Source organism: Pipistrellus hanaki (genome assembly GCF_964339955.1).
Source record: "Pipistrellus hanaki genome assembly, chromosome: 5".
NCBI lineage: Eukaryota > Metazoa > Chordata > Mammalia > Chiroptera > Vespertilionidae > Pipistrellus > Pipistrellus hanaki.
This window is the reverse complement of record NC_140507.1, coordinates 18,251,507-18,263,510: the sequence shown is the minus strand read 5'-3', so window position 1 is coordinate 18,263,510 and position 12,004 is coordinate 18,251,507. Positions and strand designations below refer to the sequence as shown.

The 12,004-nt window shown below is 50.1% G+C and overlaps 1 protein-coding gene across 2 annotated transcripts in view; it reads right to left on the bottom strand.

Moving 5' to 3' along the window:
• The window catches only part of FAT2 (FAT atypical cadherin 2), a 65,545-nt gene extending 54,539 nt beyond the window's left edge, over positions 1-11,006 (bottom strand). For both annotated transcript variants that reach the window (XM_084884037.1, XM_084884039.1), the window contains exon 1: positions 10,850-11,006. The gene's annotated coding sequence lies outside the window, so the exon portion shown is untranslated. The remainder of the gene's footprint in view (positions 1-10,849) is intronic.
• Between the last annotated feature and the right edge of the window lie 998 nt (positions 11,007-12,004).

Genomic DNA, 12,004 nt, shown 5'->3' with positions numbered 1-12,004 from the left:
AATAGCTACTCCTCCCTCCTTCCCAGGGCTGCAGGGCACAGGGAGGAAAGACAGAGTAACACCTTATCAGGCCCAATAATGGCTTGATACCTGAGGGCTGCCTTAAGAGGATGTCTGAAAAAGCCAGGCCTGCACAGCTGGAATCAGAGGAAAAAGAAAAGGAAGTCCTCGCCAAGGCATGGGCGAAAGGGAGCTGGGACTGGGGGTCCCCTTCTTTATCGGTATTCCAATTATCATTATTGGTGACAAAAAAATTACAGTGTCCTATATCAATATGGTAATCTATACGTTTTCCAAAATAAGTCTTCATGCATTATCTCCCTTGGTCTTTGAATAGGAGGTACAGTCCTGGATAGAATGAATAAGAAGAAAGTGGACTCTGGCGTCAGATAGCCCTCATTTCAAATCCCAGCTCTACCACTCACCCGCTGTGTGACCATGGGCAGTGGTTCCAGAAAAGAGGACATGATAATAGCACCTAATCTCATGGAATGGTGGAGAAGGCTGAGTAAGAAAGTGCATGGCAAATTCCCAGGGCACAAATGTGACTGGACCGACATCATCCTATCATGATGCTTTTCGTTGCTCTTGTTTTGTAAAGGAGAAACTGAGGCTCGGATCATTTGAAGGTTCTACCTAGATCCACCCAAGGCTGGAATATACCCAGTACAAGTGTTACTATACCAACATTCATTGTTACTGAACCCACATTCTCGGAAGAGAGACTCAGAAGGCTGGAGGGGCTGGAGCAGCGTCTCCAACAGCACTGGACAGTGATGGCTGTGTTCTAGTGTCCCGCTGTCCAGGTGGGAGGTACGAGCCATGGAGGACTGTCCAGAATTTGAAACATGGCTGGTAGGAAGTGAGTTTGTAATCTTATGGCATTTTGACTCACATAGCCATGGCTTTGCCCTGGCTCACTTCCCCCAACCCAGCTCCTCTCCCACCTGGGGCTCCTCAGGAGCCCACAGTTCCATGGTCCTTCTACTCATTAGGCAGGGTCGTTGGGAAGGAGCCAGGCTTTGGGATCAGACCTGCCCTCAATCTTGTCTCTGCTTTTATCTAAGGGCCTTGCTTCCTCTATCTTAGCCTCATTTTCCCCATGTGTGAGGACTTAGTGAGTTTATGCATGGAAAGCATTTAGCATTGTGCCAGGAACACAGAAAGTCATTAATGTTATTACTATTATTAGTTACTACTATTACTATTGTAATGATTACAGTAATTCTATTAACTATTACAATAGGTATTCAAAAGATGTGTAGAATGAGGGAACTCTTTTCTGTATGTGTACTGATTTCCCCCCACCCCATTCTACACACACACACACACACACACACACACACATACACACACACACACAAAACCTGTGGGGTTTTGTGACATTCCTTCTCTCCTTGCAACAAATTGTAATCAAGCTCAAGCCACAGCTTATGCAGCATTATAATAATTGCTATTCCTGTCACACTGTGGGTGCAGAGAGGTCACAGACATGACCCCATTCCAAGTCTGAGGGGGCAGGTTTTGGGATGAAGTGGGGAGAAGAGGGTGGGCAGTGAAAACAGGAAGTAAAGAATGGTGTGCACACCCTGAAACAACATGGGTTTCCTGCCGCCGGGGTGACCGCTCTGGGCCTCATCTTAACGTGATTTATAAAAGGAGGTCATTCAGCACAGTCCCCTCTCTATCCAGGACAAAACACACTTCCTTCCCAGGGGGCTCTCTGGCCCTGCGGCCACCCGTGAGGTGAACCCTGCTCCTCATAGCTGAGAAGCTGCTGGGACCAAAGCCTCTGTATGAGACCATCAGCCACCCAAGGCCACCCCAGCCAGGCCAGCCCAGCCAGGCACCCTGGGGGTGGGGAGTTACGATAAGAGCTGGATAAGAGCTGTGCAACACGACAAGGGCCACAGAACACGGTGGCCACGTGCTCACGCTCTGGAGTAAAGCAGCCTGTATTTGAGTCCTGTCTTGGCCCACTGCTGGGCTTGACCTTGAGCAAATCGTTGACCCTGCTGGAGCCTCAGTCTTCTGACATATAAACTGAGGAAGGTAATCACCAGGCTGCTGTGAGGATCAGTTAAGATGACAGTTGGCACAAGGCCTCGCCTGTGAGCCCTCGGCAATGACTGTTGTGCTGAGGATGAGGCAGGGATTGGAGGCCCTACTCCTTTGACGCCAGGAGGCCTCAGTAACATATCAGAGTCTCCCAACTGGGAGAACCTGGGCAAGCTCCTCTTTTCCTGGGGCTTCCACTTGGCCATCTGGGCACTAGGAACAGGCCCAGGGAGCTATTGTCAATGGTGGGCCCTGAAGAAGGCAAGGTTTGGGTACTATGAAGGGCTTACAAGGCACAGGCACTGGTCACAGCGGGCATTTATTGAACATTTACTATGTGCCAGGCCTGCGGTAAGTGCTTGGCATGCAATATCGCTTTTAAGCTACCTGCTTACAGCAACCCTATAATTATGCTCAGTTTGGGGATAAGTGAGTCTCAGAGAGGTTACCTAACCTCCAAGTTCACACAGCTAACATGTGGCCAAGCAAGGATTAAAACTCAGATCACCTGTGTGTCTAACAGTTCCTCAGCCACCTCCCCTGTCCTCAGGTTAGATATATGATCCCTCCCCCACAACAGGACTCTACAATGATGGGTCCTCGAACACTAGCAAACACAGCATTTCAGCAAAGACTTCATCTTAGCCCTCCCTCTGGATCCATTCCCTCTGGTCTGGCCTGGCCCAGCTGCCTGCCTGTCTATCCAAGGCCAATCCCCTCCGAGCAGAACAGTTTAGGGGCACAAAGCCGGCAGGCGGGCAGGCCTGGGCAGGTGAGACCGGCTTCTATCTGTGGGGCAAGGCAGGCGGTTCGGCTGTCTGAGACACCAGGGCTTGCAGTTTTGCAGGCCCAACCTGACTGAGGGCCAGAGGCACTAGAGGGGTTAGGGCTGATTTGGGAGCATCAAGGTGCATACGAATGAGATGCAAACAAGCCTTGAATGGTGAGCTCCAGGCCCAGGCCCAGGCCCAGGTCCACGTTTAAGCCCCCTGGTCTCTGTCCTCACGATTCTTCTTACCCAGGGTAACTGCTCCCCCAGCCATAGGCAGACACAGAATTCAACCAAGCTATGTTCTCACCCACAGGGCTGGCCATGGACCTGAACCAGCCGTTCCCACCAGTGGGAATCCCCTAAGGGTGTGGGGGTGGGGCTTAAAAAGACATATTCCCAGCCCCACCCCAGATCTACTGAATTAAAATCCTCAGGGGTGGGGCTCAGGAATAGATGTTTAACAAGTTCCTGGGGGTGATTTGGTGCGTCTGGTGTTTGGGTTCCGCTGAAAAAGGGAATCTCTTTCTCTGTGATCTTACCTTCTGCCATGCCTATTTCAGACCCATATGTGGTACTCTCCTAGGCCCCAGTGGAGTGGGGAGGGGCACATTAAGAAAAGACCACAATTTTCATGGCGTTTATAGACTGGAGAAGTGTTTCTCAAATGTCAGTGTGTTAAAAACCACAGCGTCATCCTCGAGAAGTCTGATGGATGAGTGAGTAGGGCCACTGTGGGTTCAGGTACACGTTTCTCTGTAGGTGGTCCACTAACCACTTGGAGGGGAACATTGGCCCTCAGGCAAAGCAGATGCAAGGTTATCTCTAGGTCAAATAGAAGAATGCAGGAGAGGGAAAGAAGCAGATCTGATTTTTGCACTTGACTTTCACCTGGAAATCTCTGAGTCTGCAAATCTCACTGTTCATCAACATCTCAAACCCCAGAGGCAACTGTTTCTCTTCCCAGATAGACACCAACCCCAGGAATCACATTCTACTTGCCGTGAATAGCACTGAACCTGGAAATCAAAGGGATCCGTCCACATCTACATACCTGGTGACCCAGCAATTCCACTCCTAGTTAAATACACAACGAAAGTGTGTGCCTACTACATTCACCAAAAGATGTGCACGTTCAGAGCAGCACTCCTCATAATAGCCCACCTTGGGAACAACCCAAATGCCCATCCAGAGCAGCATGGATAAGTGAATTGTAGTAGTCACACAGTAGAATGCTATAGAGCAAGGAAAACCAGGCATTGCTCTGGGCAACGATATAGAGGCATCTCATTCACATAATGTGGGTGAAAGCAGCCATGTATAAAGAAGACATACTGTGCTATCCCGACTATATATAGTTTAGGAACAGGCAAAAGCTATGGATTACATTAGAATAAAGTTATCCTTGGTGAGGCAGGTGGTGACTGGAAGGGGCGGGGTGCACAAAGGAGGTGTAGAGAATGGTGGAAATGTTCTAATTCTCTATCTGGAAACTGGTTCGTTTCTGGAAAGCTAATTGAGCAGTAAGGACAGTTGGGATTTGTGTACTTTCCTGTGTGCATATTACACTGGATTAGAAAGTTCCCTAAAAGTGCTAGAAAAGGACTTCAAAGAGGACTTGTAAAAAGAGGGAAGACATTTAAATAATAAAAGCATCTGACAGGCAGATGGCACAGGATTTCATAGCTATGGGATCTTGGTCTCTCTCTGCCCCAGGAACCAGGAAGGAGACAGTTCTCAAAAACCAAGAAGCTCGGAGGCGTGCCAGGGCACACCAGGGCTGTGGAAAACCAAAGCCTCAGCAGTTCCCTGTCCCCACCCCCACCAGGCCCGCCCTCCGCAGAACCGCAAGCACCGTGGCAAGCCCACTTCCACTAGGTTCCCAGGTTCCGCTCAGTTCCGGGTCATTGGGGTTCACTTTGTGCAGCATTTTTCTGTCCTGAGAGCAGTCTTCTGGTCCATGTTCTTGTTTGGTCCCCTCAGAGACCCAATAAGGGGAGCAAGGAGTATTCTCATTTATAGATGGGGAAGTTGAGACCCAGAGGCAGGGGTCAAAAGACTTGTCCAAGGTCATACTGCTAAGCAAGTTGCCCCATCAGGACTCAAACACCAAGCTCAACTTCCAGATCCAGCCCTTCCACAATGTGCTGTCCCCAGTAATAGCCATGCTAGTGATAGCACCTGTCACTTAGTGAGCACCTTCTCTGTGGATGGACCCAAGGAAGTAGGTACTATTACTTCATCCCCATTTCACAAATGAAAAAACAACAACAACAACAACAACAAAAAAAACTAAACTGAGAGTAGAGAGTCCCAATGCTTTGTCCAAGGTCAATGGCCGGTTGGAGTGGAGGATGGATTGGGACAGTCTGTCTGAATTGAGTCTGAGCCCTGAACCACTAGCCCAGTGGCTCCCAAACCCAGTTGGACCTCACCTGGAGTTCCCGTGGAGCTTGCAGAAATACAGGTGCCCTGACCCCACCCCGGACCCACATTTTAATTTTGTAGACTTAGGCTAGGTCTGAGAAACCAGTATATATATATATATATATATATATATATATGATTTTTTACAGAGAGGAAGGGAGATAGAGAGCTAGAAACGTTGATGAGAGAGAAATATCGACCAGCCGCCTCTTGCACACCTCCTACCGGGGATGTGCCCGCAACCAAGGTACATGCCCTTGACCGGAATCGAACCTGGGACCTTTCAGTCCGCAGGCTTCTGCAAGAAACCAGTATTTTTAATAACAGTCCTAGGCATTGGGGAGGCTCAGCTCTTAACAAGACTACCCCTGAAATATGACAGTGTAAACAAAACAATTTAAAGGTGAAGTTTAATGTAGCAACTTCCAAATTAACTAACTCACTGAGCGTCTCTAGTCATTAGAGTTCTCCTAACGATGGTACACACCCCACAGGAAGGTTTTCGGGAACAGCCCAGCCGGCTGGGGAATAGCTACACTCGGGGTGGGGTGGTGACTGACAAGGGATCCCAGGAGGGATCTTGAGGGCTGGTGAGGCCATTGTTCGCGTTACTTGGTAAACATCCACCAAACTGTAACTTAAATGGATGCACTCTGGTTTGGAATATTTACAAAAAGAAAAAAATCAAGGTTGACCACTTGTCAGAGACACTGTACAAGGAATCTTTGCACAGAGTTGAGAGGTGTATTAGAAATCCAATAGGGGCCTTCTCATTGTTCCCTTCCAAGAGTTTGAGATTCTGGGATTTAAATTTTCCAAGAGCCTATGACTTCTGAGTCAATGCCAAGATTTCAGGAGCCCCCAAGTCTGTAAAGTAGCTAACATTTAGTGAGCTCTTAATGCACGATGACTATCGGCTTTACATGTGTCCATGCACAGCTGCCCTGTGAGGTGAAGAGCACGCTGCATCCCTAACCCTCAGGGAGGTGGAAGGATGTGCCCAAGGTCACAGTCAGGACAGGACCTCTGACCCCTGGCTCCAGAGCTCATGCGCCCAACCATGGTGCCATACTAATCTTAGCTCTGCCCCTTCCCAAGGCTGAACTTCTAAATGTCTGAAGGACGCATTCTGTGCCATCTAGCCTTGCATTTGCTGGGAGGCAGGTGGTGAAGGGAGGGGATGCTGCAGGGATAGGCAGCAAGCAGCTCTGACCTGGGACATGTGAGCACACACAGGCCAACACGCACACACATGCTGACGTTACCCCACAGCTGGCATGTATAGTCCTGCTCAGCTTGCTCCGAGGCCAACTACTGTGGGCACTGGAGCTGAATGAGAACTGGGAACTGGAGAAGTCTCCAGTGTGGGCTCCCTGCCCCCAGCCAGGGGATAGACTGCCACCTCATAGTCCCTGCCACTTCCTCCTTGCAGGAGTCACGCCAGTCTCAGGAATGAATGAAGACTCAGCAAGGGAGGGGTCAGGGAGAGATTTCTCTCTCCCTCAGGCTTCAAACTGGAAGGCATCACCTCTTTCAAAATGAGATGGATTTTAGGAAATAATTTGATAATCAATGGGTAATGGTAGAATATTAGGCTCTATACTTGGCCAAGGGGAGACAAGACACTTGAACCTTCTATTCCAACCCCTCTCTTTAAATGCATGCTCCACTCATAGCCACGTACACCCAGTCAAGGTGCTCTTTGCTGTAACTCCTTCAACACGGTCCTCTAATATTTACAAAGTAAAAGCCATGCCCCTGTGGTGATTTTATGAAGTCCTTATGTTTTAGAGATATACAATACATGGAAATATTTCCAGATGCAATTATATATCTGGGATATGCTTCAAAATAATCTGGTGAAGCAAGGATCAGTGGGGATAGAGAGAAAGCATTAATTGTTGAAGCTGGTTGATGGGTTCGTGGGTTGTTTATTTATTTTTTTAAATATTATCCTGCTTACGTTTGTGTATTTCTAGAATTTCCTATTAATTAAAAATTACATATAAATTACTTTAAAAAACAAAACAAAACAAAAAAACTTCTTGGCCTGGCACCTGGGCCTTCAGTGACCTGGCCCTGTTTGGCGGATAGTTTCTGCACACACCTGCTGTTACCTTTGAACCACTGTGCCTTTGCACACGCTCCTTTCACTCCTCGGGGCCCCCATGCCAAAACTGAGTTTGCCTCCGTTTTAGCACTTACCTCGAGGTATGTTAACCATCCACTACAGGCCTGCCTCCACCAACGGTGAATCTTTGGGAGCCTGACACTTCATAAGTGCTTACTCGGTGTCTATTGAATGAATTGAGGAAACAGAAGCTGTGTGACTGAAAGGAAGTGGCTTAGCTTTTCTGAGTCTATTCGTCTCTACACTGAAAACCATAGCAACAACAAACAGGAAAGGTAGTGGACAGGGACAGATGGCCTGCAAGTATCTGTGAGTCTAACCTCGTGACAGATGCATAAAGGGGCTGCATAAATCAGGTTTTCTTTCCAACATTTAAATTGCATGCTCAGAAATGGCTCCCGGAAATGACAGACCCACCCAGGACACCAGTGCTAACTGGCTATTGACTTTAGGCAAAAATTCAAAATCTAGGTGTCATCTGTAAAATGAAGGCAAGTTTCAGGGAACTCCCAAGGACCTTGCCATTGTGCAGTTACAGATTCCTTGTGGACTTGCTGGCAATAGGTATGAAGTGGTGTGTGTGCATGCTTGTGTGTGTGTGTGTGTGTGTGTGTGTGTGTGTGTAGGTGCTGGTGAGGGTTGGGGGAATGGTCTGATTGATGTCCCCTATTCTCTGAAGGGCAGCTTAAGCTTCTTGCTAATCCCTAATTGTCTCCAGAGTATATGTATATGGGGACAGTTGACTGGCCTCCAAGACTGACCACCCGCATAGAAAACAGCGTCATCTCATTACCTGGATTAGGTAGAAAAGGCAGAGGAAAGTGAAAAGATCTGGCTAGTGGGCCTGCCTTTCCCACTCACTTGCTGTGTGACTTCAGCCAAATTACCAGCCTTCTTTGGTGAGACGTCAGTGCCTCCATTTGTCTGATTTAATTATCTCTGGGGCCCCTTCCACTCCCAGCTCTTACCTGTGACTGGGTTGGGCTAATGCTTAGTCCCTGTAAGTGACAGTTCTCATCTATGACTTAGACATAAAAGTTCATTCATTCTCTCAACAGATATGCAATGAGCTTCTTGTATGTGCCCGGTATGCTAGACACGGGTGTATGCCTGAGCAACACTTAGTAGAAGAGAAAATATCAAACAAAAAATATACAAATAACTAAAATTCCAATTGTGATGTGTCTGAGGAAGAACTTAGGTTAGGGTGCTGTGGGTGATCTCCCCTCTTGGGGGGAGCAGGGGGAGCCCCGTAATGACTTCACTGATGACTTCGAACATAATGACTAAGGCCCTGGGAACGACATTTAATGCTCACATCAGTTCTCTGAGAAAAGGACTATTATTATCCTCATTTTTTCCGGTGAGGAGGCTGAGCATTAGAGAAGCTGTGGCTCAGGTCACTCATGACTACTTTCCAGGATTTGGACCCACACTTTTCTTCATATGCCTGTCTAGAAACCCCATTATGAATGGAAGCATTCGTACCAATAATCATAGAAATAGTAGCACTGGGGTTCCGGGCTAGCTGAGCTTGTGCTGGGACCCAGCAGTCAGGGGAGCTTCTAGAGGCTCTGCCCATCCATCCAGTCCTGAAGAAATCCAAAAGGCAGGGCCAATCCGGAGTTCAGGAAGGTCCCTGAGTGTACCAACCTTGTTGCCCCCCAGCGCACACTGGTTTTCTTTAACGCTGCCGGCCCCACATTCTCTCCCACCTGACCCCACCTGGCCAGCAACAATACCGGTGCCATGGCCTGTCGTGCGGCGACCGGAAAGAGACTTTCCAGGTGGAGGTTAGTTCAGAGCAAAGTGTGCAGAGAATGGAGCGTGGTGGCCCAATTCACAGGGGATGGTGCAGAGGCATCTCGGGAATAGAGGGAGCCTGGTGGTTCCCATAGAAAGCACAGGCACGGCTGTGTGTGTCCAGAGGGAATGTCAGTGTCCTTCTGTCTGGTTCCTTGAGTCCCTAAGGAGGCCACTGAGACTCATGGAATCAGTGGGGAGTTCCAGAGAGACCTTCACTTCCTCTGGTTATTCCCCCATTTTACAGATGAGGAAACTGAGGCCCCTCTCACTCCTTCGGGCTAGCCAACATCATGCACTCAGCTCATTCCTGCCAGAGAGTCACCTGGGCTCCTGGGGGACCCAAGCTGCCGCTACTGACGAGGGACGTTAAGCCCCTTGGATTCCTCTCCCGCAAAATGCCATCATTCCTGCTCTGCCTACCTAACAGGCTTGTCAGGGTGAATCGATTAATTCCGGCTCTTAATAATCCAAGCACCTTCGCTTTACAAGTAGGGAAAAGGGCCCAAAGGAGATAGTCGGAGGCCACAGAGCCTGTGGGTCACAGAGACGCAGATAATGAAATTTTCTGTTCACCTTGCCTGCTTTGAAAACTCCAATTTTTCAAATGACTGTGCGTGCTCAGCACAGGCCCCCAGCACAGAAAGCAGCCAGCGCATGTCAGCTGTAATAATAGCTGCTAGAACTGTGCTGCGTGGAGGGCACTGCCCACCTGCCCGGGCTCAGCTCCCCATCTGTGCAGCCGGCTGAGGAACAGGAACACAGGAGCCCTGAGCCCGGGCACCAGCTCCAGAGTGTGGCTGGGGGCAGGGGCAGCCTTCCGAGCCCTCGGCACACCTGAGCACAGCTGCCGTTTCCCACATTGGGGCAGAGAGCACCCCTGATCCCCAGTAGAGGGCTGAACTCTGGCCTGGTGGCTCTGCTCAGCGTTCCACTCCAGCACTCCTGCCTCTAAAGATATGCATCAGATTCCTGCTTCCCCCGAGATGGGAGAATAGAGCTGCCCCCACACCCCCACCCAACCCCATCTCACAGCCAGGAAAGCAGAGGTTCTGATCCAGGTGAGCTAGAGTCGCAGGAGAACCAGGGCTGGCCAGGTTACCTGACTGTCCCTCCCGCCCTCCCTCCGCCTTACCAGGTGGCTTTGTCTGTCCTAGGGCCCCTGTGCCCCCCTGGACACACACAGCAGCCAGCACCTCTCCTTTCCCCAGCCTCAGCATTTCCCCTAAAACCACAGAGAACATGGCCCTCAAATCTCCCTAAAGGCTCATCCCCAGAAAGCCGAAGCAAGGGATTTCATTCTTCCGGGAACAGGAGTCCAACTTTCCATTCATGCAAATATGACCTTGCTCCTCCATGAGATCAAAGTCCTAGCCTTGTCCATCCCTGAGCCCCGATCCCCCGGCCCAGACTCAGGCTGTACATCTCCAGCTTCATTCAGTGTACGGGGCGATCTAAGGTCCAGGTGTCCTGTCCTACTGCTCCATGCCGGCCTCGGTCATGTCCTGGTTCTGCCCCCACTTGCCAAGAGTCCCCAATACCCGCCTTCTCTGGGACAAGGCACAAGAACGGATTAGCTTTGCACACCTTTCCGCCTGCAACCCCCTCCCCCACCCCCACCCCCACACCCCGCCAAGTTGCCATCCACCAGCAGTTCTTACCTGTGCCCTTCAGGTAGGGGAGGGTGCCCGGCTGGGCGGCTGGGCTGGAGCCACTTTCGCTAGCAAGAGGGGCTGACAGGCTCTGGAGAGAGGTGCAGAGAGGGAGCAGGAAGGCGCGCACTGCACTCCACACTCCCACTCCAGAGAGGCTGCTGAGAAAGTTGGAGTAGGTGTGTCCCAGCCCGGGAGGAGGAGGGAAAAGGAGGTGGGAGAATTGAGGCGGATCAGCCCCTCCTGCCAGCTCTCTGTCTCACCGAGAGGGAGGGAGGGAGCCAACTGGTTTGTGGCCCAGAACTCACGGTGGGGAATCAAGTCATGGAAAATGACGGCTGGAAAGTTGCTGAGAAATCAGGCCCATCTCCACCTCCCTTCTCAGTTTTACAGGGATCAAGGGAGACCCTAGACAGGTAGTGCTTGCCCCAGGAACCATAGAGGCCATGGCGGGACTGGGAGAGGACCCAGGCTGCTAGCTCTCCAGGCTGCTAGAGGATTCTGCCCTCCCTCACACTAGGGATCTGAGAGACAACCTAGTCACCCCTCAGCCCAGCACCTGGTTCCAAACCCTGGCACTATCATGTCCTGTCTCAGTAACCTTCGGCGAGTGATGTCATCAGAGCCTCAGTTTCCAGTTTTGGAAAAGATGGAGGCAGTACCTCCTACCTCATGAGGTGGTTGCGGGGGTTGAACGAGATAAAGTTGGTGGAAAGCAGTAGCAGAGAAAGTCCCTCATAAAAGGTCACTCTTCTTGTCCTTGCTATTGGCTGTGACCCCCTCCATTCACGACAGCCTCCCTGATCGCTGGCTTCCGTCTGTCTCTGAAATGGGGTAACAAGAATCTCTACTTCCTACGGTTGTGCAGGGTGATGAGACAGATGATGTGTGCAAAGTGAAAAGCACAAAGCCTGGCATCTCGCTGGGAAGCAAGACATCTTTGTTTTGATGTATTTTACAGGGTGCCTCTCTGCTCTGGCTCCCCAAATATTCCAATGTGCTCCCCATGTTGAGAACCAATGTTCTAAGGGAAGGAAAGAAGAATTAGACAGAAAATAGAGGGCCCCCCCCCCCTCTCTCTCTCTCATTACCACTCTTCTTTGCTATAGATGTATTCATTTGCTTGTTTCTTGTGCACACACAGGTAAGACCCTGCATTTCCCC